This window comes from Macaca thibetana, chromosome 6 (assembly GCF_024542745.1).
Source record: "Macaca thibetana thibetana isolate TM-01 chromosome 6, ASM2454274v1, whole genome shotgun sequence".
Lineage (NCBI taxonomy): Eukaryota > Metazoa > Chordata > Mammalia > Primates > Cercopithecidae > Macaca > Macaca thibetana.
In genome coordinates, this window is record NC_065583.1 from 133,858,599 (window position 1) to 133,883,632 (window position 25,034).

Consider the following 25,034-nt stretch of genomic DNA (forward strand, 5'->3'; position numbering starts at 1 on the left):
GTGCACCGCCACACTTGGCTAATTTTTTTGTTTTGTTTTTGGTACAGAGGGGTTTTGCCATGTTGGCCAGGCTGCTGACCTGACCTCAAGTGATCTGCCTGCCTCGGCCTCCCAAAGTGCTGGGATTACAGGCGTGAGCCACCACATCCGGCTCCTCCTTGCAATTCTTTTCGGTGTATACTCAGAAGTGGAATTGCTGGATCATATGGTAGTTTTATTTTTAGCTTTGTGGGGAACTGCCATACTGTTTTCTATAGCAGCTGCACCATTTTGCATTCGCATCAACACAAAGGCTCCAATTTCTTCTAGATGTCTGAACACTTGTTCTTCTCTTCTCGTCTCGTCTCGTCTCTTTCTTTTCTTTTGGATAATAGCCATCCTAATGAGTGTAAATGGCATTCATTCATTCTTTTTTTTTTTTTTTTGCGACAGGGTCTCACTCTGTCACCCAGGCTGGAGTGCAGTGGTGCGATCACAGAGCACTGCAGCCTCAGCCTCCTGGGCTTAAGCAATCCTCCCACCTCAGCCCCTCGAGTTGCTGGGACTACAGGTGCCCGCCACCACGCCTGGCTAATTTTTGTATTTTTTGTAGAGATGGAGTTTCACCATGTTGCCCAGGCTGACCTTGAACTCCTGAGCTCAAGTGATCCACCCACCTCAGCCTCCCAAAGTACTCGGATTACAGGCATGAGCCACCGCGCCTGGCCTGGCATTCCTTCATTCTTAATTGATATCTGACACACTGTGCTAGGTGGGCAAGAGGGTGGGCTATCAGTAAAAGAAACGTGTGAACAAGATATTAGATATAGTCCTTGCCTCAATCTTACAATCCATTTAAATCATAATTGAACTTCAACATTTATTAAGCAATTATCTTGTGCCAGGCACTGTGCTGAGTGCTTACTTAACTTGTTTTCTCTCATTCAGTCTTTTCAACAGCCCTTTGAGTTAGATAGATTTTCGCACCATCTTCCAGGGGAGGAAAGTGCAACACATCAGTGATTTGCCAAATGTCTTCAGGCCAGAGTTGAAAGCCTGGCTGTGTATCTTTCACTCTGAAGCCTGTGTTCTTACTTTCAACAGAGGATGATATTAGCCCGATCTTGTTAACCTGACTTGCAGGGTTGGAGTAGCTGGCCTTGGTCTTCATAGATCAGGACAGGGCTTGCCAGGGCCCACATTTGAAATGGTAGTCTTCTGCTGTATTACACTTTTACCCCACTAATGGAGCTAGAATAAAATTCGTAAGTAGAAGGGATGAAGAATTCTCACCTGATGCCCTCCATCCTCTCCATTGCTGTTTTTACGGAGGAGGGAACAAGGCCCCCAAGCCTCCAGCTTGTGTCTTATCCAATGTCATATAGATAGTTATGAGAGGTGGGAGACCAGGAGCAGAACGCTGGTCTATGGACAAGTCTGGTTGTTGTTTATCCTAAGATTGCATTGTTGTTTAACACTTATACCAATTATATATTGTAAAATAAAAATCAAAATGGAGGCTGGGGCTGACCTTTGCCTCTGAGCCAGTGGCCTACAGCCAGCTCAGCAAAACTCATTAAGCCCCATTTCCTGAAATACTCACTAAAATTATAATGAACTCTTGAAATTTATTTCCTCCTTCGGCATGAATCAACACATTGTAGTCAATCAGCTACAGCCTAAGTAAGCTGCTTGCTCTAAAGGGAAAAGATACTTTAAAATAACCAATGAAAATTAAGCTCTATGAACTTCCTCTTTTACTCTTTATAAGCCTTACTCTAACCTTTACAAGGAGGCCATTCTATGTGTGAACAGTTTGTTTCTTCCTCAATAAAAAGTTTATATCAGTCAGGTGCAGTGGCTCATACCTGAATTCCTAGCATTTTGGGAGGCTGAGGCAGGATTGTTTAAGGCCAGGAGTTCGAGTCCAGCCTGGGGAACACAGGGATACCTATCTTTAAAAAAATTGAAAAAACAGGCTGGGTGTGGTGGTTCATGCCTGTAATCCCAGCACTTTGGGAGGCTGAGGCAGGTGGATTGCTTGAGGCCAGGAGTTCAAGACCAGCCTGACCAACATGGTAAAACCCTGTCTCTACAACAAATACAAAAATTAGCTGGGTGTGGTGGCACATGTCTGTAGTCCCAGGTGCTTGAGAGGCTGGGGCGGGAGAACTGCTTGAACTGAGGAGGCGGAGGTTGCAGGGAGCCAAGATTGTGCTGCCGCAATCTAGCCTGGGCAACAGAGCGAGATCCTAGTTCAAAACACACACACACACACACACACACACACCCACAAAGAACAAAGAACAAAAACCAAAAAAACAAAATCACCCAACAAAAAAGGTTTGTTAAATTGAATGAAACCAGAATATGCTACTTCAAAATGTATCTTTTTGACATAAAAATTATTTTAGATGTAAAGACAATTAGGAGACAGCAAAAGAAGGAAAACTCTCTCTATCCTTCCTGTTCTCTGTCTAAAGACAGGAGATAAATTCTCCTTTACTGCAGATAGTTCTAAACTCTTAACAGACCAACGATAGCACAGAAGAGTCTGTAGATAAACCTCACTCCGTTAATTTCCTCCCATCTACTTACCTTTCCACAGTTTTCTGCTGTTGCAAGCCTAGAACTGCTTTCTTTTTTCTATCATTTCCACATAATTTTATTGTTCTTTGTTAAAGATACTATATAAGCCAGAGTTCTAAGCCACTGCTTTGAGATATGTTTCCTTGAGGTTTCTTCTGTTTGATGTGTGCCACGGGCATTCATAAACTTGCTTATTTTTCTCTTGTTAATCTGTCTTTTGTTACAGGTGTCCCAGCTAAGAATTATGTAGGGTTGAAGGAAAAATTGTTTTTTCTTCCTGGAAAAGTAAAGCTCCCTGAATCTTCCTGTGACTATGTATATATAATAGAAAAGAAATACAGTTTACACACACACATATACACACACAGAATTCTCACTGTGAGTATATAAATTGCTGAATTTTCTTTCAATTATATATACAGAAAAGAAATATATGTGTATATATATACTACCTGTGAATATATGAACTTTCATTTGAATATGTGTGTGTGTGTGTGTGTGTGTGTATATATATATATATTTTTCCCTTTTTCTCCCTGTGAGCCATTTTCTTCCTTGTTTGGTCAGCAACCACAGAGGCACCCAGAGATAAATCATGCTGGGAATCCCATTTCCCTTCATCAAGATTAGCCTAGGGTAGGTAGTGTGACCCAACTCCAGATGATAAGATAAAAAGGGAAGTCTGTTGTGCACCTGGAAAATATTTTTTTTTTTTCCTGAAGAAAAAAAGTAGAGCCTATCAGGCAAAAGCTTTTTTCCTTATGCCTCTACCTTCCTTTTAGGCATTAGTGTGAAGACAGAGAGCTTGGCATGGGAGCAGCCATGATGTGTAGGCCTAAGGACTTGCTGCAGAGAGGCTGTCAGAGAGGGTCTGTGTCCTTGATGATTTCACTGAGCCCCTGATTCAGTCCTGGGCTGCCAGCTTCCAGAAGAAAAAAAAAAAAAAAAACCAAAATACAAAAAAAACCATGTTATTTTATTTTTTAGAGCAATTTTAGATTCACAGCAAAATTGGGAGGATGATACAGAGATTTCCCATAACCTCCTGCTCCCAAACGTGTCGGGAAGTCGAAGTCCACCTCCAATCCTCCTTAAGCTCTAATGCGGGCTCTTCTGCTGGATCTAGAATCCAAATTGACACAAGGCAGATTAACTAGAGAAAAACATACACATTTTATTAGTTTTACTTGTCCATGGGGATCTTCACAAGAGAGTAAAGTCCAAAGAAGTTGCCAAAGAAAGATGCTTTTATACTTTTATTGTAAGTGGCACAAGGGCAGATATAACCAGGTCTATGGGCACTTGTGTCTTTCTACAAAGTCAGGTTTTCATCGACACTGTCTCAATCATAGGAGCCACGAGTCCATGGAGTCCCCAAGGAGGCAATTCTCCTAGTACTTCCGTTCACTCAGTAGAGCTGCATGCACACAGGCTCAAGCCATTCCACCCGTCAGTCAATATTGCAAACCATACATAATGATACACTTAATCAATATATAAATGTTACAGATAAACATTCCACAACAAAGTAACATTTTACATCAAGAGAAAAGGGATAGGGAAAGGGTTAACAAACCAGCCCAGGAAGAGTGATATAGAGAAAAATAATATCCTGGTCTGGCCTGAGAGGTCCACAGGTCTTGCAAGGGGGAGACTTTGAAGTGGGCAGAGCCTTTGCCTGGCAGATGCTAGGTGCTTATCACAAGTGACAGCAAGATCATGTCTTTCTTTCTTTTGTTTTCTTTTTTGAGGTGGAGTTTTGCTCTTGTTGCCCAGGCTGGAGTGCAATGGCGCGATCTTGGCTCACCGCAATCTCCGCCTCCCGGGTTCAAGCGATTCTCCTGCCGTAGCCTCCTGAATAGCTGGGATTACAGGCATGCGCCACCATGCCCGGTTAATTTTGTATTTTCAGTAGAGACGGGGTTTCTCCATGTTGGTCAGGCTGGTCTCGAACTCCCAACCTCAGGTGATCCACCTGCCTCAGCCTCCCAAAGTGCTGGGATTACAGGCGTGAGCCACCGCACCCGGCTGGTGTCTTTTTTCTTTTTTTGTTTTTGAGACAGAGTCTCACTCTGTTGCCCAGGCTGGAGTGCAGTGGCATGTTCTTGGTTCACTATAACCGCCTCCTGAGTTCAAGCAATTCTCCTGCCTCAGGGCCCTGAGTATCTCGTGTAGCTGGGATTACAGGTGCCCGCCACCACACCCAGCTAATTTTTGTATCTTTCGTAGGGATGGGGTTTCACCATGTTGGCCAGGCTGCTCTTGAACTCCTGACCTCAAGTGATCCACCCGTTTCAGCCTCCCAAAGTGCTAGGATTACAGGCATAAACCACTGTGCCTGGCCAAGAAGATGTCTGTTAAGATGGTCATTTCCAGCTGCTGAAGTCCTGCTCTCTTCCTGGACACAGAGTCCTCCAGTAAGGACTGATAGTAGAAGACTGTGCTTGGTTATGTCTATATTTGGATGGATTCAATCTTTATTAATCAGACGAAACATCTAGTCCCTGTTGGCAAAGTGCCTTGTGAAATGTAAGATGGAGTCTTTTTCTAAGATGGAGTTACTTATGTCAAGGGTGCCCTACACAACTTTTAAGACACAGAACAATAAGTTTGAGAAGAAATAACAGGACAAAGAAAACCAGAAAATCTGGCTAGGGGCAGTAAATTTTCTAGGGGAGTCACTAGGAGATATATTGGGAAGGTGCAAAACTAGTGAAAGATAAGAATTATTTAGTGCGCGTGTGCGTGCACACACACACACACACACACACACACTTAGGGTCTCACTCTGTCATCCAGGCTGGAGTGCAGTGGTGCCATCATAGCTCACTGCATCCTCATTTCTGGGCTCAAGGGAACCTCCTGCCTAGGCCTCCCAAAATGCTGGGATTACAGGCATGGGCCACTGTTCTCAGTCCCTGTCAAGTATATTTATTCAGGTCCATTGCAGCCCTCAGTGCCCAGTGTCTGGTGATAAGGCCTATATTCTTGCCCTGGTGTGGCGAGGGTACCCCTCCCAGAGGAGTCTTTATGGCTTGCTGTATGCAGGAAGAGAAATGTCAGCTAGGCTTTTCTGAAACTACAATTCCTCCAATGTTTTCAGCATGATGTACACAATATACCAATCCAGCATGTTTTGGGATGTCATGTCCTTCACTCCTTCACATGTGTAGCCGCCAGTCATCAACATCCCCTACCAGAGTGGAACATTTGTTATAATTGACGAACCTACCTCAACACACCATAATCACCCAAAGTCCTCAGTTGACATTAGGGCTCACTCTTGGTGTTGTGCAGTTTATGGGTTTGGACAAACCTGTAATGTCACGTATCCACCATTATAGTGTCATACAGAGTAGCTTCACTGGCTTAAAAATCCTCTGTGCTCTGCCTAGTCATCCCTCTCTTCCCTGTAACCCCTGGCAACCACTAATCTTCACTGTCTCCATAGTTTCTCCTTTTCCAGAATGTCCAGACTTCTTTTTTGTTGCAGATGAATAAAGGTCTACAACGCTTAAGCCACTGTTGTTCAGGAATTCTGCTATTCGCAACCAAACACATCCTAACTGAATCATTTCCCAACTGGATTTTAAGTTCTTTGAGGCAGAGACATTGTATTTAATTTATTTGTATTTCTCATAATACTATGGAAGATTTTCTTATGTAGGGTAGGCACAAGTTTAATAAGTGAATGGATAAAAGGACAAATAATAGCAATCCAGTCTGGGCATGGTGGCTCATGCCTATAATCCCAGCACTTTGGGAGGTTGGATGGGAGGATCACCTGAAGCTAGGAGTTCAGAGGCTGTAGTGAGCTCTAATTGTACTACTGCACTCCAGCCTGGGCAACAGAGCAAGAACTCATCTCTTAAAAAAAAAAAAAAAAAGGCAATCCAAAATACTCTGGCTCCTAAAATATGGGTCAGTTTGGCTGTGGATTGGGTGGCCATCCTGTAGTCAGACCCCACATTACAATTGCGTAATGAAATCAACAAATCTAGAGCTGGAATGGACTATACTGCTCAGGGTCACTGAGCCCAACCCTCTCATTTTACAAATAAGGACATACATACACAGTGCTTAATCGATATTTGTTAGTGACAAATACAGTGCTAGGTCACCCTGCTCCCAGGCTAGTAATCTTTCCATTACATCGTGCTTACTTATCTTGGCTCTTGGTTCCAACCCAGGCTCCTCCATCCCAGAATAGCTCCAGGCTCCCCACATTAGTGCTCCAATAATTGTGGCCTAGGCCTACTTGAGGATCTAGCCAACCGTTCTGACTTTGAACTACCAGCAACGGCCAGCAAGTACAAGGGGCTTGTGTAAGCATTACGGAAATGCTTGGGAAGGAAATGTGGGGTTCTAGCAGGAGTTATAGTTTTAGGGCAGACTTGAACAAGATGGGAGCAGACAGGTAGGTGGAAGGCAGACCTGCCTTCCCATTTATCAAGTTCCGATCATCTCAGAGAGGCTCCCTAGGGGCAGTTGCCTATCTTTCAGCCCTGATTCAGATCCTATTGTACTTGGTAGGTTGTAGGATTACTCTGATGGTCAATTGTATGTGTCAACTGGGTGAAATGCCAGTCTAGATGTTGCTGTGAAGGTATTTTGGATGTGATTAACATTTAAATCAGTAGACTTTGAGTAAAGCAGATTACCCTCCATAGTGTGAGTGGGCTTCATCCAATCAGTTGACAGCCTTAAGAAAAAAGACTGAGATCCCTCAAGAAACAGAGAATTTTGCCTGCAAGCAGCCTTGGACTTGAGCTGTAGCATCGACTCTTCCCTGGGTCTCCAGTCTGCTGGTCTGCCCTGCAAATGTTGGACTTGCCAGCACCCATAATCTGTCTCTCTCTCCACGCTCGCGCGCACACACACACACACACACACACACACACACTATATCTTGTTGGTTCTCTGTTTTTTGGAGAATCCTAACTAACAAAGCTACCCTGAAGTCTAAGGATGTATGGCCATTGTACTCCTTATCAGTTGTTAGGGTAGCTATTTACAACTGGTGGGGATGGCTTAGCCCTCAGACTCTGTCTCATTGGGGACCAACAGGAAGCATGGAAAGAAATACAGTGCACCTTGACAGCCCTGTTTAAACAGCACCTGGAATCGTCAACAGCCTGCCCTTAAGGAACCTTTTTTAAAGTGGAGTTTTCTTTCCCCATTGTAGCTTTCTGTCTGTTCCATTCATCCTTCTGCTGTGGTTTGCTTTTCTCACTCTTATGGGAAACCTGCAAAACAGCTGCCTCCCCGACATCCCGGACTTCTTCACAGGGAGACAGTCAAAGAAATGATGACATCCCTTGGGAATTAATGGTCCATCTCCGTTCATTCCCAGAGCTAATCACTGAGCCAGCTATACAGGAGGCATCGGGGAGGTGCTTTAAGGATGCTCAGAGACCTGGCTTGAAGCAATGAAAAATGGGTGTTACTGACAGGAGAGAACTGCAGAGCAGTAACTGCAGGCAGAACTAGCATGGGTGGGGATGGGGGCTGGAGGAAGGGGAGATGGTGGGGATGGCAGGCCTGTGCCTCCTTATAAATAGCAACTCGATTACCTTGACAGCCATAAGACAGGACATAGAGGCTGCAGAGAGGGGTGGTCCTGACAGGCGGTTTCTCTCCATGCAATGTACAATGTGCACCACGTTGCACTTCCTCTTTGGTGTCAGAGGTAGTTAAAGGCCTATTATCTATGTGACTACCATGGACACCAGATGCGTAAGAAATGATGCTAATCACTTCCCCACCTTATTGTGAGCATCCATGGAAAGGATGTTGCGTTGAGGCACTTGAACCTGCACCAGCGTCCATTTTACCATTATCTTTGGTTCCTATAAAAAACAACTCCTTTTTTTCCTCTATAAATAACCCAGCCTTAGGTTTTCTGTTATAGCAACACTAAATAGACTAAGTATCAAAGTCTAAACAGGAATTTTTTTCTTATTATGATTAAAAAACATATAACTTCTCTTGATAAGGCTGTCCCAGAGAAAAAACAAAACGGTCTGAAAACAGGAGAAAAAATGAATCCAGGGTTATTTGATAATTACATTTTAAGCTCATGCTCTCTACAAGGGTTGGGAAGAGGTGCCAATTGATATTACTATATACAATAAATGTACATGTATATTGTATATATTACTATAGACAATAAAATTATATATAGTGTATATATAATTTCATATATATAAATATAATTTCATTTATACAGCACACATATATATGAACTTTTTAGGTCTATGCAAAGTTCAACACTTTAAAAAAATTGTCATCTATCTAATGATCTCCATTGAGAGTCCCTGAATTGTAGATTTTAAAAGATGTAGCTGTTGGCATCATTTTCAGATAAGAAGGGTGGGATGAGGGAGCATCTGCAGGTGAGTTGTTGTGGATGGAGAGGCACACGGTGTTTTGGAAGTCTCTGTGAGGGGCATAGCGAGCCCCCTGTGTCTCCCCTTCTCCACTAATTTAGGGCTTCCATATAATATATAAAAATCCATTTGTAATCTGGTTTTGGTTATTATTCTAGGGTAACTGGAATGATGAGTTACTGTTCCGTGACATGTCATTTTGAAGAATACTATTGCCTTTCTTCTCATTCAGAGTTAACAGGAATTCTATGATGGGAAAGTTACTTCGATGAACTCAGCTGAAGCACTGATAACTCCCCAGAGCTGTGGTTCTCAGTCAGGGACTATATTTGTTCCCAGGGAACATTTGGCAATATATTGGGACATGTTTTTGGTTGTCACAGTTGGGGCAGAGGTATCACTGACATACAGTGGGTTGAGGCCGAGAGTGCTGTCAAACATCCTGCAATGCAGAGCAGAGTCCCCACTGCCAAAGACTTATCTGACCCCAAATGTAATGTTGTCAGGGTTGACGAACCCTGCCCAAGAGCCAATCATTAGTCTTTCAAACTGGCCCCTCTTCCCAACCATTGTAGGGAACATGAGCTTAAAGGGTAATTATCAAACATTCTTGGACTCATTTTTTCTTCTGCATTTTCAGATTGTTTTCTTTTTTTCTCTGGGACAGTCTCATCCAGAGAAGTTACATGTTTTCTAGTCATAACAAGAAAAAACATTCCTGTTTAGACTTTGATGGTTAGTCTATTTAGTGTTGCCATAACAGAATACTTAAGGCTCGGTAATTTGTAGAGAAAAAAAAGTTTATTTGGTTCATGATTCTGATGGCTGGAAAGTCCAGGATTGGACATCTGCATCTGGTAAGGGCCTCAGGCTGCCTCCACTCATGATGGAAGGTGAAAGGGAGCTGGTGTTTGCAAAGATCACATGGCAAGAGGAAGCAATGGAGAGAAGGTGATATGGTTTGGATGTGTATTCCCGCCCAAATCTCATATTGAAACGTAATCCCCAGTGTTGGAGGTGGGGCCTGGTGGGAGGTGATTGGATTATGGGATGGCTTTCTCACGAATGATATAGCACCATCCCCCTAGGTACTGTCTTTGTGATAGTGAGTGAACTCTCATGAGATCTGGGCATTTAAAAGTGTGTAGCACCTTCCCTACTCTCTCCCTCCTGCTCTGCCTTTCACCTTCTGTCATGAGTGTAAGTTTCCTCAAGCCTTCACAGAAGCCATGCAGATCCCAGCGCCATGCTTCCTGCACAGCCTGCAGAACCATGAGCCAATTAAACCTCTTTTCTTTATAAATTACCCAGTCTCAGGTATTTTTTATAGCTATGTGAGAACGGACTAATACAGGGTGGGAGGTGCCAGGTTCTTTTTAACAACTGGCTGTCTCCCAAGAAGTAATAGAGCTAGAGTGTAACTCACTCACCCTTGAGGGAGGGCATTAATCTGTTCATGATGGATTCACTCCCATGACCCAAATTAATCCCACTAGGCCCGACATCACCATATTGGGATCAAATTCAACATGAGTTTTGGGGGGCAGAAATAAGCCATATCTAAACCATAGCAGATACTTTCAATCCTTATTTCTTTTTCACCTTTAGCTTTGTTTTTACCATCAAACTAGCCAAAGAGCCATGCACAGGCAGGCCATAGAATCCAGGTCACAGAGGGGTATGAACAGCAAGGTCTCCTGGGTGCCTCCTGTGTCCTCACGGAGATCTTCTTGAGGTTCCTGTAGGCCTGCTGCAGGGAGGAATTCCCTGGGGTGGGTCCTCCTTTTTAAGACACTTGAACTTTGATGACTTGAAAGTTAATCTAAAGAAGCCGGGCGCAGTGGTTCACCCCTGTAATCCCAGCACTTTGAGAGGCCAAGGTGGGCAGATCACCTGAGTTCAGGAGCTTGAGACCAACATGGCCAACATACCAAAACCCTGTCTCTATTAAAAATACAAAAAATTAACTGGGCATGGTGGCAGGCACCTGTAATCCCAGCTGCTGGGGAGGCTGAGGCAAGAGAATCACTTGAACCTGGGAGGTGGAGATTGCAGTGAGCTGAGATTGTGCCACTGCACTCCAGCCTGGGTGACAGAGCGAAATTTCATCTCAAAAAACAAAAAACAAACAAACAAAAAGGCCAGGCGCAGTGGCTCACGCCTGTAATCCCAGAACTTTGGCAGGCCGAAGTGGGTGGATCACGAGGTCAGGAGATCGAGACCATCCTGGCCAACATGGTGAAACCCCGTCTCTACTAAAAATACAAAAATTAGCTGGGTGTGGTGGTGGGTGCGTGCTACTTGGGAGGCTGAGGCCCGAGAATCGCTTGAACCCAGGAGGTGGAGATTGTAGTGAGCCGAGATTGCACCACTTCACTCCAGCCTGGCGATAGAAGGAGATTCCATTGCAAAAAAGAAGAAAGAAAGAAAGGAAGGAAGGAAGGAAGGAAGGAAGGAAGGAAGGAAGGAAGGAAGGAAGGAAGGAAGGGAAAGTTAACCAAAAGCAAAAGCAAATAGTAGGAGACATTCAGCTTTTGTTTGAGTGCTCCCCTGGGTGAAGGAATGCCTTGCTTCATCAAAATTGTGTAGACTCAGAAATTGAAATGTCTTCAAGGGCTCATAATAGGAGGAAGGTTGGTAAATTATACAGCTTAAAATGGCTTCCTTCATATTGTTCAGGGTTTGGTATACTCCTCAAGACCTCAAGACCTTGCTTATCTATAAGCTCTCCAGAGCTGGGGACAGGGGTGAGAGAAAGTGAGGTGCCTAGTGTGCAAAATTTAAGAAGTAAGGAGGTACTTAGGGTGATGCAAGTCCAGGGTCAGTGTGGGCACCAGGCACCTCTCTTGCTTCATCTGAGCCCTGATTTTGAGGCTCTCCAAACTTTAGGAGGAGCCAGAGCTGCCTTCTATCGCTGGAAAGGACACAGGAGGGTATAAAAGGCTTGGAAGACATTCCAGGGCCATGAGTAATCTTTTTGTTTTCTTTCTTTTTTTTTGAGACCCAGTCTCACTCTGTTGCTCAGGCTGGAGTGCTGTGGTGTGATTTTGGCTAACTGCAACCTCTGCCTCCCAGGTTCAAGCCATTCTCGAGCCTCAGCCTCCTAAGTAGCTGGGATTACACACATGTGCCACCACACCAGGCTTATTATTATTAATATTATTATTTGTATTTTTAGTAGAGATGGGGTTTCACATTGTTGGCCAGGCTGGTTTTGAACTCCTGCCCTCGGGTGATCCACCTGCCTCAGCTTCCCAAAGTGCTGGGATTATAGGCATGAGCCACCACGCCTGGCTGCCGTGAGTAATCTTGAACCATCTTTTGTCTAGATTTGGAAATAAACCCTTACTGGGTCTCTTGGTCTCAAAGTTTCCCCCCAGCTCTGACGCAGCCTGTTTGTAGTCTAGAGTTATTTTACCTGTTCCCCATGATGTCTGTGTTAGCTTTCCATTTCCAGATTGTTTATACTCTTCTTTTGGGCTCTCCAAGTAATATTTCTCTTTTGGCCTTCTGAATCCTATGTTTCTCAGTTTGCTTGCTCCTTTTTCAAGGCAATTGCCAATGTGATCACCCTTTTTTATTTCCTTGCACTTAATAATTTCTAACTTACTATTTATGGTAGGCTGAATAATATGTCAATCATATATACCTTATAAAGCAAAAGAATTTTTTTTTGCAGATAGGATTAGGTTAAGAATCTTGAGATGGAGAGATTATTTTAAATTGTCTGGATGAGCCATAAGTGTAATCACAAGTGTCCTTATAAAAAGGAGGAAGAGGGAGATTTCATTATGAAAGTAGGAGATGGGACACAGAAGGAAGAGCCTAGAATGATTCAAGAAGGGGGCCATGAACCAAAGAATGCAGGCAGCCTTCAGAAGTTAAAAAAGGACGATGAATTCTCTTCTAGAGCCTCTAGAAGAAACCAGCCCTGCCAACACCTTGACTTTAGCCCAGTGAAACTGATTTTGGACTTCTGACCTCTGGAAATGTAAAACCTTAAATTATTGTTATTTAAAGCTACTGAGTTTGTGGTAATGTGCTACACCAACAATAGGAAACAAATATAGTATCTTTATGTCACAGTAAGTAGTGCAAATGCATTTCTAGACTATATACTCCATGAAGGAGTTAGCATCACCTGGGGTTAGCAGTGCTGGCTCTGGAGCAGTCAAACCTGGGTGTAAATCCTGGCTGATCCCTGTAGTAGACATTTGCCCATCTTTGTCTACCCAGGCTTTTGAACTTTCTTCCTGTATGAGGCAGAATGTGTTAGTTGCCTTCCTACTGTTCACTCTTCATTTTCCATTACTAACAGCATCCTAATTTGTACAGGGTGATAAATTTCACCATCTTAGAAATAATCAAATTTTAGTCCAGGCACAGTGGCTCATGCCTGTAATCCCAGCACTTTGGGAGGCCAAGGCAGGAGGATTGCTTGAGCCCAGGAGTTCAAGACCAGCCTGGGCAACATAGTGAGACCCCCCATCTCAAAAAAAAAATCCTATTTATAAAAATAAAAAAAAAATTTTACAGTCTCCCTTGAAATCACAAGCGGCCACTGAAATAGTTCTTGCCAAGTGGTCATTTCTGGGAGAGACTTCAGAGGGGGCCTAAAAAGGTGTTAGTTTGACTGGCATGTGCCTTTGTCCTTTGACTTATCTTTCCTTCACAGAATGCCACATGCTAAGGATGGTGGTGTGGAAAGGAAGATATATCTCGGGTCGCTAATGGAAATGTGAGGATGATCTTCTAGCTCTGGACTGTATCCTCAGGCTTCTTGCTTTGTGAAAAGAATAAAGGCCTACTTTGGTTAAGCCACTGTTTTCTGTGTTCTCTGTTATGTTAACCTCATAATTCATTATTTGTTTCACTCTAGTGGAACTTACCAATTTCTATTTTTGATTCTAGTATTCTAGTACATTGTATATGTATCTGTCAACAGATTCTAAACTCCCTGAAGGAGACAAATTACCAGTGGATAAGAACACAGCCTCTGGAGTCCAATAGACCTGGCGTATTCGTTAGCGTAAGTGGTGCTAGGTGCTATAACAGATAAAACTCAAATTCTTTGTGACTTCACACAATAGAACCTTATTTCTTCACTCATATGAAGTTGTTTTTTTTTTCTATTTGAATTTTTCACATTTATTTAAATGCAGTTTTCTGTTTAATTTTAACTTGCATGACATATAATTTATGTTGAAAAGGACTCGATTAATATATTCTTTCTTGCTTGCACAAAGAAATCATGAATATATGCTAGACTAACTACACTATATTAACTCTGAAATTAAATGGTGATATCAGAGAAAAACTTAACTATCTCTTATCACCAGAATCAATTAAACACAGTCATAAATATAACATTAATTATAATTAAAGAACTTAATCCTATTTACCACTTCAGATTGAATTGTAAGTTTTTCACTCACTAAAATGAAGTTGTTTTTAATACACATTGCCATTTATGGACATAGGCTCTTACCTTCTCATGATTCTTTGCTGCTTAATCTGGCTAGAGTGGTTTCCTGATGTACACATTTTTGAACTCAGAGAGAGCTACTTACTAGATTGAGCTATGAGAAACTGATGACATATGAACATAAATACTGTCTAAAGATGGCAGTTTCACATGATTATACCTAAGTTCACGTGTGATTTTGAGCAAGGGACTCTTTAAATCCATTTCTTTAGCTATAAAATGGGGTGCCAACACTCATTCCCTCCAAGGAGGTTATAAAGATCAAATAAGAGGATGTATGCAGAGAACTTCGCATACAGGCTGATACAGAGTCAGCGACTCAAACAGGTTAGGTATGATTTACCCAATGACTAGCACAGACTCTCTGGCACATACTAGCTATTCTTTAATTATAGGTATGCATGCATGTATGTATAAATTGAGATAGAATTCACATACCATAGGCTGGGTGCGGTGGCTCATGCCTGTAATCCCAGCACTTTGGGAGGCCAAGGCAGGCAGATCATGAGGTCAAGAGATAGAGACCATCCTGGCCAACATGGTGAAACCCCATCTCTACTAAAAATACAAAAATTAGCTGGACATGGTGACACATGCCTGTAGTCTCAGCTACTCGGGAGGCTGAGGTAGTCTCCTACCTCATCGCTTGAACCCGCTCTCCTATTCTCATTGCTTGAACCCGGGAGGTGGAGCCTGCAGTCAGCCGAGATTGCACCACTGCACTTTAGCCTGGCAACACACAGAGACTCCATGTCAAAAAAAAAAAAAAAAAAAGGAATTCACACACCATAAAATTCACCCTTTTAAAGTGTACAATTCAGTGATTTTTAGTATATTCACAGTTATATACTCATCATCACTGATTCCAGAACGTTTTTATCACCACAGTCAGAAACCTCATACCTGGCTGGGCGTAGTGGCTCACGCCTTTGGGTGGCCAAGGCACGCGAATTGCCTGACGTCAGGAGTTCAGGTCAGGAGTTCGAGACCAGCCTGGTCAACATGCTGAAACCCCATCTCTACTAAAAATACAAAAAATCAGCTGGGCGTGGTGGCACATACCTGTAGTCCCAGCTACTCGGGAGGTTGAGGCAGGAGAATCACTTGAACCCGGGAGGCAGAGGCTGCAGTGAGCCTAGATCACGCCATTGCACTCCAGCCTGGGTGACAGAACAAGACTCTGTCTTACAATAAACAAAAGGAAACCTCATACCTGATAGCAGGACTCTGTCTCTATTTAACAAAGAAAAAAGGAAAAAAAGAGAAAAGAAACCTCATACCCATTAGCAGTCACTTTACCTTTCGAATGAATCATCCCTTTTGTTTCAAAATGGCTGGCACAGTACCTTGCTCTTCAAATTCACTCTGTATTTATTGATTTTATTGGAATCTCCTGTAGAGTTGACAAAACATTTCTTGTTTATTCAACAACAATGGATAGTATGTCATTTAATTTGTCATTTAATATGTATGTGTGTGTATGCACACACACACACACACGCACACACACACACCCACATTTATGCCCAGGGAATCAGATTCTCCCACATCAAAATAATAAAATGACAAAAATAATAATAGCAATAATATTGCTGATAATAATCCTGGTTGTGCATTTAAAATGACACAAGGAGGTTATTGTAATATGATGCCATGGGGCTTTCCACCTCTGAGAGAATTCACAAGGGAGGCTGGAAAGAAGAGCTCCGGTTTCCATGTTCTCACATGCAATCACCTTTTTTCTCTCCCTGTTGGCAGTCACTGCAGCTCAGGTTGCTGAAAGAGAAGAAACTGAGCCAGTGTCTAAGAGGGTGCCTCGAAAGTTACTCGATTGTACTAATCTTTTGATTTCAGAACTTTTATAAATAGCACTCCTTTGAACACACACAAAGAAGGGCAAGTCAAAGTGAAAATAGCCCAGTTCTTCTTCTCAGCTAAGAATGCCTACTTTCTGTACCTATTAGATGCGCCACTGGGGGACTTTGCTTGATTCTGTTCAGAGTCACAGCTGTAAAAGCAGGTGCATTTTTTGCCATTTTACATTCTTAAAGAAAAGTCATCCTGGAAAACAACCCAATTTAGTATTTACTTTACTCTGCATGGTTGATGGTTTCAAAAGATTAATGTTTATTTTGGGAACGGTTCACTGTTTTTATCTTTGAAACAGCCAATTTCTCTTTTGCACCTGCTGTGGCTATGAGAGCACTGTGCTGGCTTGGGTCCTTCATTAAAAGTGTGAGCTGCTGTCAAGAAGGAGAAAGAAATACTGTGCTGAAATATATTACCGTTTTTTTTCCCTTTCTTTCTTTCTTTTTTTTTTTTTGAGACAGGGTCTCACTCTGTTGCCCAGGCTGGCCAGTGGAGCAATTATAGCTCACTGCAGCCCTGACCTCCTTGGCTCAAGTGATCCTCCCACCTCAGCCTCCCGAGTAGTTGGGACTACAGGCACATGCCACCATGCCCGGCTAATCTTTGTATTTTTTGTAGGTGGGGGTAGGGGGTTCACTTTGTTGCTCAGGTTGGTCTCAAACTCCTGGGCTCAAGTGATCCACTCTCCTCAGCTCCCAAAGTGCTGGGATTACAGGCACGAGCCACTATTCCCGGCCCTATTTCCATTATTTTAACTTCTAATGCCTGAAAATGAATAGATGCAAGAAGAAACATTTAAATGGGAATGTAACTAATCCAATGGCAAAACATTAAAAAAAAAAACAAACCAAAAAAACGATTAAAATAAAACTGACCAAAGAAAGAAAGAAAAGTAGAAGTTAAAATGTTTCACTATTGGGTTCAATATACATTATTCAGAAGACAGATACACTAAAAGCCCAGACTTCACCACTACACAATTCATCTGTGTAGCCAAAAACTACTAAACCCTTAAAACTACAAACTTCTGATTTTTTTTTTTTTTAGACGGAGACTTGCTCTGTCACCCAGGCTGGAGTGTAGTAGTGCGATCTCAGCTCACTGCAACCTCTGCCTCCTGGGTTCAAGCAATTCTCCTGCCTCAGCCTCCCGAGTAGCTGGGATTACAGGCGCATGCCACCATGCCCGGCTAATTTTTATATTTTTTTAGTGGAGATGGGGTTTCACCATGTTGGCTAGGCTGGTCTCGAACTCCTGACCTTGTGATCCACCCACCTCGGCCTCCCAAAGTGCTGGGATTACAGGCATGAGCCACCGAGCCAGGCCAAAAAAATTTTTTAAAAGGTCTGGGGTGGACCAGCCAACTGGTTACACAGTTGTCTGGGATCCCATGGAATGTTTAACCTGACCTCTGATGGGAACAGGACATTGAGACCCAGGGAGGTAAAATAACTTGCCCTAGTCCTGTTATGGTCAATATCACTGTAGGTCTCTGGACCCAGCTGTTTAGCAACCTTTCCATGCCTCTATGCAGCTCCCCATGTATCAATTCTCTGAGAGAATGCAGCTTGGGCATCTGTAACTATTAGCTTGAATTCAGGCAGTTTATTACTTCTTCTTGGCTCATAATGTCTAGGACAGCCTTGAATAAGTTCAGAAATCATGTGGCAACAAAATCCCCGCTTGATATCATGGTATATGGGTTATGTTTAGTATTTGCAAAGCAAACAACTGGGATCAAATTCCAGCACTGCTACTTAGCCACTGTGTGACATTGGTGTCTTTGTGTTCTAGGACTGTAATAAATTGTCACAAGCTTCGTAGTTTAAATCAATAGAAATTTGGCCAGGCGAGGAAGCTCATGCCTGTAATTCCAGCACTTTGGGAGGCCGAGGTAGGTGGATCACTTGAGGTCAGGAGTTTGAGACCAGCCTGGCCAACATGGTGAAACCCTGTCTCTTCTAAAAATACAAAAATTAGCCAGGTGTGGTGGCAGATGCCTGTAATCCCAGCTACTCGGGAGGCTGAGACAGGAGAATTGCTTGAACCTAGGAGGCGGAGATTGCAGTGAGGGGAGATTATGCCACTGCACTCCAGCCTGAGCGACAAGAACAAGACTCTGTCTCAAAAAATCAATCAATCAATCAATCAACAGAAATTTACTATCTTAAAATTCTGGATGGTAGAAGTCGAAAATCAAGGCAACGGAAGGGCCATGCTCCTCCTGAAAGCTTTAGGGAAGAGCCCTCCCTTGCCTCTGCCTAGTTTCTGGTGCCTGCCTGCAATCCTTGGTGTTCCTCAGCTTGTAAAATGCATCCAAATTTCCTTCTGCTTTCTGTGGTAAAGACACGAGTCATTGTATTTGAAGCCCATCCTAATTTAGTATGACTTCATCATACCGTGATTACATCTGCAAAGACCTTATTTTCAAATGTAGTCACAATCACAGGTACTGAGGTTAGGATTTGGGTAGACTTTTTTTTGGGGGGGTTACAATTCAACCCACTAACTCGGGTAACTCCCTTCACCAATCTGAGTACCGTTTCTTCCTTTCTGTCATGGAATAAAACACCTCTCTCCTGGGCTTAAAGTGAACACACTGAGATGACACGCACAAGTGCCCGGCATATACGAGGTGCTCTGAAGATGCTGCCACCTCCCCCTTGTATGGCTTTGTTCCTAAAGTCAAGTTCAGTGATTGCACATAGTAGATATTCAATAAGTTTGGCAGTTGATTGATTTTCTAAATCAGAAGCGTTAATGCCCAGTGGACTTCTCACCAGAGGACCCAGAGTTCTGGCTATGCATTCTCTAAGTGTCTCTTCATGAGGCAAGACTCTCCCAGTCCCTCTTGGAGAATCACTTTTGATATACTTTACTAGTTCTACGTGCTTTCTCCTTAAACCACCATGGATAGCAGCATCCTTTCTGCATATCTAGGGTTCTGCTTGGATTTAGCAGCAACTCCTTGATAACAAGTTATGAGGACAAAATCTCTGCTTTCTATGTGGAATTGACACAAAGACATTTACACTATTGAATCAAGGCTTCTCATTTGGCTTTATAGGTGAGCTCCTGGTCAGAATACTGAAGAATTAATAAAAATTACATAAATGACCTAAAGAAATGTGAATTTGTATAGATTGTTTAAAATGGGCAAGTTTTATTAGAAAACTATCCTATTTAACAGCATACCTGGTAAATAAGAAAACAAACAAACAAACAAAAAATGGCCAGGCGCAGTGGCTCACGCCTGTAATCCTAGCACTTTGGGAGGCCGAGGGGGGCTGATCACCTGAGGTCAGGAATTTGAGACCAGCCTGGCCAACGTGGTGAAACCCCATCTCTACTAAAAAAAAAAAAAAAAAAAAAAAAAAAAAAAAATTAGCCAGGCGTGGTAGCAGGTGCCTGTAATCCCACGTACTTGGGAGGCTGAGGCAGGAGAATCACTTGAAATGGGAGGTAGAGGTTGCAGTGAGCCAAGATCACACTGCTGCATGCACTCCAGCATGGGCGACAGAGAAAGACTCAGTCTAAAAGAGATAAACAAAACAAAACAAAAAACCACCAACCAACCAACCAACCAACCAACCAACCAACCAACCAAACCAAAGCAAACAAAACAAACAACAGAAGAGAGAAAAAAGAAAAATATCCTCCAGAAGAGCAGTTCGAATTCATAGAGGGAATACCTTATTGGAAAAAAAGGCTCCAGGTCTTTAGAGAAAAGAAATTAGTAATCTGAAAATATATTTCAGCAGAATCTAATGTGGTAGATGTCTTTAGAAGTTTCTTTAAAGCCTAATTTAGAGCAAGGGCTAAAACGAGAAAGAACAGAAAACTAAACCAGCAGGGCACAAGAAAGGAGAATTGTTGAGGGATTTGCTTAACAATTATAACAGTTGAAGTTCTTTTAGCAAATAAATTAAAAACCCATTGGAGATAAATTATTTACTGATTTATTTACCTTGCTACTTTCTTCTGTGTGTAGATCCCAGTTTTTCTTGTTGGATGCTATGTCCCAGACGGACTTAGTCGGATATATTTCTGCATGAGTTTCCATTTTCAGTATTGTCCTGTTCAGTGATACAAAGTCAACTATGTCCTAGGTTGTGCCATGAAACAATACACTATTTAACTATTGAAGTCTAGGGCTTGACAATCTAGCAGAAGTCACTGAGGAACAAGAATGTCCATATAAGGGGTTACTAAAAAGTAGACCTTTTAAAAAACTGAGAGACCAGAATCAATACACCTGTCTTGGTTTGTTAATCATAGTTAAAATTTTGAAACTGAAAGCAATAAGCTGATCTTTCAAACAACAAATACATTAACTGAAGACACAATGATGTGAAAAGATCACTGTGAAGTACCAGTGGTATGAAAAGTTCAGGACGTCATTGAGTAGCATTGTAATCTTGACCCTGCGCTGCTGGTTTCTCTGACAGTTCAGAGGTGAACATTCTGCATATCTATGATAAACTGTAGTACTCAGAAGGTATTGCCCAATTAAATAATTTGGGTTTCTCAATGCAGGTATCACTTTCTACTGTGATTTCTGGCTAAGCAGGGCTGTTGGCAGATCAAGTTCTTGTTTCAGTTGAGACCATGATGGTATTTGATTGTCTATTCCGTCACTATACCTAACCCATTGGCTGATACATCTCATGCTATGCTTCCTGCGAGGGGTGTGATGGTCAACCAGCCAGCCTAGTGCTGGGCCCCAGCTAAGAGGGGGATACTTGGATTGGATTTTTCAAATTCTTTTTATTGACTATCACAAGCATAGCAACATAGTATGCATGTTAAGTATTGAGCACTCCAGAAAATTTAACACTTAAATAGACTATCTTTGTAACACGTAACACATAACATGTGAAACCAGAACACGTAAATGAACTATCCTCCATAGTAGTCTTCTTGGGACATTACATATTTGTTCAAACAGTGATCCCACATTTGCACTCAACATTTTTCTTTTTTGGAATTGTTACCAGCGTCAATTAGTAATCCATAAAATTGTATCATTTTTATAAATTTCTTAATTACTCATATTACTGATCATGGAACTTAGAAACTTTTTTGCTCTTCACAAATAGAAATTGACTGCAAAAGCTAAAGATTTCTTGTTGCTGGGAGCCTATAAAAGACTATGCCTCAGCTCTGACAGCCATTTTCAAAGAGGAATTCTAAACGTTAACTTTGACCAATGTCAGAATCATTACAATGATTTTGCAGCCTCCAAGAAGATGATTTTTGAAGGAGAAAACACTCATTTGAATATAAGTTGCAGCATATTTACTAGAAAGTAATTACACTATTTTATAGCACATTAAATAAGTCAGGTATAGCTAGCAAGAGGAGTTGTGCTATTCACCTACTAAAAATGGTGTACGTATATTTGCTATTACAAAATGCATTCTTCTATAAAAGGTGACACTGCATTTCTAACAAAAGTTGGATCTAAGAATAGCTCTAGTACCAAGTTCAGAAAAGTCACCCTAGGGGAGAAATGCTTAGCAGTTTGTAATTAAATAGCTTCCTTAAATATATTGCTGTTACTCATTGCATATGACTTTACACCTAATTCATATAATTCATGTTTATTTATAATTACTTGAGTAATAACGAGTATTAAACTTTTGGAATTACGTATTCTCAGCTTTTTAAATGTTGTACTATGAAAGTTAATTTTTGACAGTAGATAAAATACAAGGGTCTGTAGCAACTTGTTTGGTGGAAGAAAATTTTAGCGCGTGGGTCATAGGGCTGCTTTGGGGAGCAAGTTCAGTCCTTCCTTTTCTCCTCTCGTCCATATCAGATTGTCCCCTTTGGTCTCCAGATGACCAGAATTACCACTGTAACTGCTGACAGAGGAATTTTGCTCTCTTTGTTTTTGACTGCCGTTGTTGGCTTTCTGATCTGGGATTATGCCTCATTGAAGCCAAGCCCACATAACACCAGGTGAACTCAGTTGCTGGTTTCTTCCGCTCTGTCTCTAGGCTTAACACTCCAGGGTTTAGCAAGGCAGGAAAGGGAGAAAGTAAATTATTTTTCCCAGCTTTTTCAAAGCCTGTGAAGCAAGCCTTTTGTTTTTTTGACAGAGTCTTGCTGTGTCACCCAGGCTGGAGTGCAGTGGTGTGATCTCAGCTCACTGCAACTTCACCCTCCTGGGTTCAGGGGATTCTCCTGTCTCAGCCTCCCAAGTAGCTGGGATTACAGGCATGTGCCACCATGCTCAGCTAATTTTTGTATTTTTTGGTAGGGATGGGGTTTTGCCATGTTGGCCAGGCTGGTCTTGAACTTCTGGCCTCAAGGGATCCACCTGCCTCAGCCTCCCAAAGTGATGGGATTACAGGCATGAGCCACCGAGCCCCACCCACAAGGCTTTTTTTGCCTTAACTTTTTCTCACATCACTGCATCTGATGGATATAACTCACACCCTACAAAGAGTAGGTGCTCCCTGTGTCTCCTCTTGGGAAGAGTGTATATTGCCCCTGTCTTAGTCTGCTGTAATACAAATACCGTAGACTGGGTGGCTTAAACAACAAACACTTATTTTATTCAATTGTGGAGGCTGAGAAGTCCAAGATCAAGGTGCCTGCATATCCGGTGAGGGTCCACTTGCTGGTTTGCAGATGACTGTCTTCTTGTTGTATCCTTACATGGCAAAGAACAGAGAGAGAATTAAGCTCTCTCTTGTCTCCTCTCATAAAAGCATGAATTCATTTATGAGGGTTCCACCCTCATGACTAAGTATGCCCCAAAGTCCCCACCTCTAATACCATTCCACCGGGATCAAGGGTTCAACATATGAATCTGGGGGAACAAACAAGCATTCAATCCATAACTTTACCTGGTACTGTCCTGGTACAGTCTTTACCTGGTACAATCCTTACCTGGTACTGTCTCCCTTCGCAGTTCTTCAGAATCACTAAACTGGAGGATGCCCAGGTTTTTGTTTTATTTGTTTCCTCTTTTGCATGTATGATCCACATGGCCCCATCCTAGGTGTTCCTAAAACCTCTAGACATCCAGAGCCACCATCTCCTTTAATACCCAAATTGAATGGTTGGTGCTACCATTCCATATGCCATAGGACCTCCAGAATTCTCCTTAAGTTTTCCCAAAATATCCTGGAAGAAGTTATGGTCTCCTGGTCATTCATGCTGTGATCTGCTTTCCTGCTTTAGCCTGGATGTTAAACCAGAGGCGGCTGACCTCCCTATATGCCCACCACATCCCTGGCACATAACCCTTTTCCTCTCCCTTTCTTTCTTGTTTCCTTTTCTTTGTATGTTACTGGTATGTCTCTTGTGCTACAAACTCAGGCTCTCAGGAAATGTGACTTTCTTGATCTTCTTATGATTGTGTTTAATGATCACCATTTCACCTAGTGATAAAAGCTTAATCTTAGCCAATTTCAGGTCAAACTCATAATTTCTCCCTTTCCCCCTTTCTCTCCTAAATTCTGACAGAGGTGGGGAGGACTACATGGTGTCAGAGCACCAAGGGTGGTGGTAGAGTTTGGCCTATTTTCCCCGTCTGTCCATGACAGCCGCATTAGTCTGTTCTCGCATTGCTATAAAGACTTACCTGAGACTGGATAATTTATAAAGAAAAGAGGTTTAATTAGCTCATGGTCCCACAGGCTGTGCAGGAAGCATGGATGGGGAGACCTCAGGAAGCTTACAATCATGGTTGAAGGTGAAGGGGAAGCAGGCACGTCCTACATGGCTAGAGTAGGAGGTAGAGAGAGAAGGGGGAGGAGCTACACACTTCTTTATTTTTTTAGATGGAGTCTTGCTCTGTCGCCAGGTTGGAGTGCAGTGGCACAATCTCAGCTTACTGCAACCTCCAACTCCGTGGTTCAAGTGATTCTCTTGCCTTAGCCTTCCAAGTAGCTGGGATTATAGACACGCACCACCATGCCCAGCTAATTTTTGTATTTTTAATAGAGACGGGGTTTCACCATGTTGGCAAGGATGGTCTCTATCTCCTGACCTTGTGATGCACCCTCCTTGGCCTCCCAAAGTGTTGGGATTACAGGCATGTGCCACTGCGCCTGGCAAGTGCTATGCACTTTTAAACAACCAGATCTCGTAAGAATTCACTTACTATCATGAGAACATCAAGGGGGAGATATCTGCTCTGAGGATCCAATCACCTCCCACCAGGCCCCTCCTCCAACATTGGGGATTACAATTCGACATGAGATTTGGGCAGGGACACAGATGGAAACCTTATCATTGGCCTTTGCTTAAGAGTTCATCTTGTCTGATTCTTGGTCCTTCTCACATCTTCACACTGGTATTTGTTGAGATGTCCTTTGTTACACCACTCTATGCAAGTCAAGGGTGGTGAGATTTCCTCTTCCTCACTGCAAGGCCCCCCCAGGTCTGCTGGCTGTCAGTGACACATCTGTGCCACTCTTGGCCAAAGAGAAAGACATTCCACTGAGTCCTGCAGTACCCTGGGGGCAACTCTGAACTCGATGAGGCTGCCTGAGGTCTGCCATCCTGATACACCACACAGACATCTCTACCCCAACTCTGTGGTGGAGGGAGGGGCGCTTGGGTTGCAGAGGACCTCGGAGAGCTTGGCCACCTGGAAAGCAAGGCATTAGTTTGCTTTGCTCTCTCAGATCCCCAAGCCCTCTGGAGATTTGATGCTTCCTTCCTTCCCCAGGGCTGGTATGGGGACAGAGAGCAGAACTACTTCT

The 25,034-nt window shown here is 42.8% G+C and overlaps 2 protein-coding genes across 22 annotated transcripts in view; both read left to right on the plus strand.

The window, feature by feature from the left end:
- SUB1 (SUB1 regulator of transcription) overlaps positions 1–25,034 on the plus strand; it is a 731,929-nt gene that overhangs the window by 686,885 nt on the left and 20,010 nt on the right. The window lies entirely within an intron of this gene.
- TARS1 (threonyl-tRNA synthetase 1) overlaps positions 1–25,034 on the plus strand; it is a 1,036,507-nt gene that overhangs the window by 122,834 nt on the left and 888,639 nt on the right. The gene's annotated exons all lie outside the window — the stretch shown is intronic.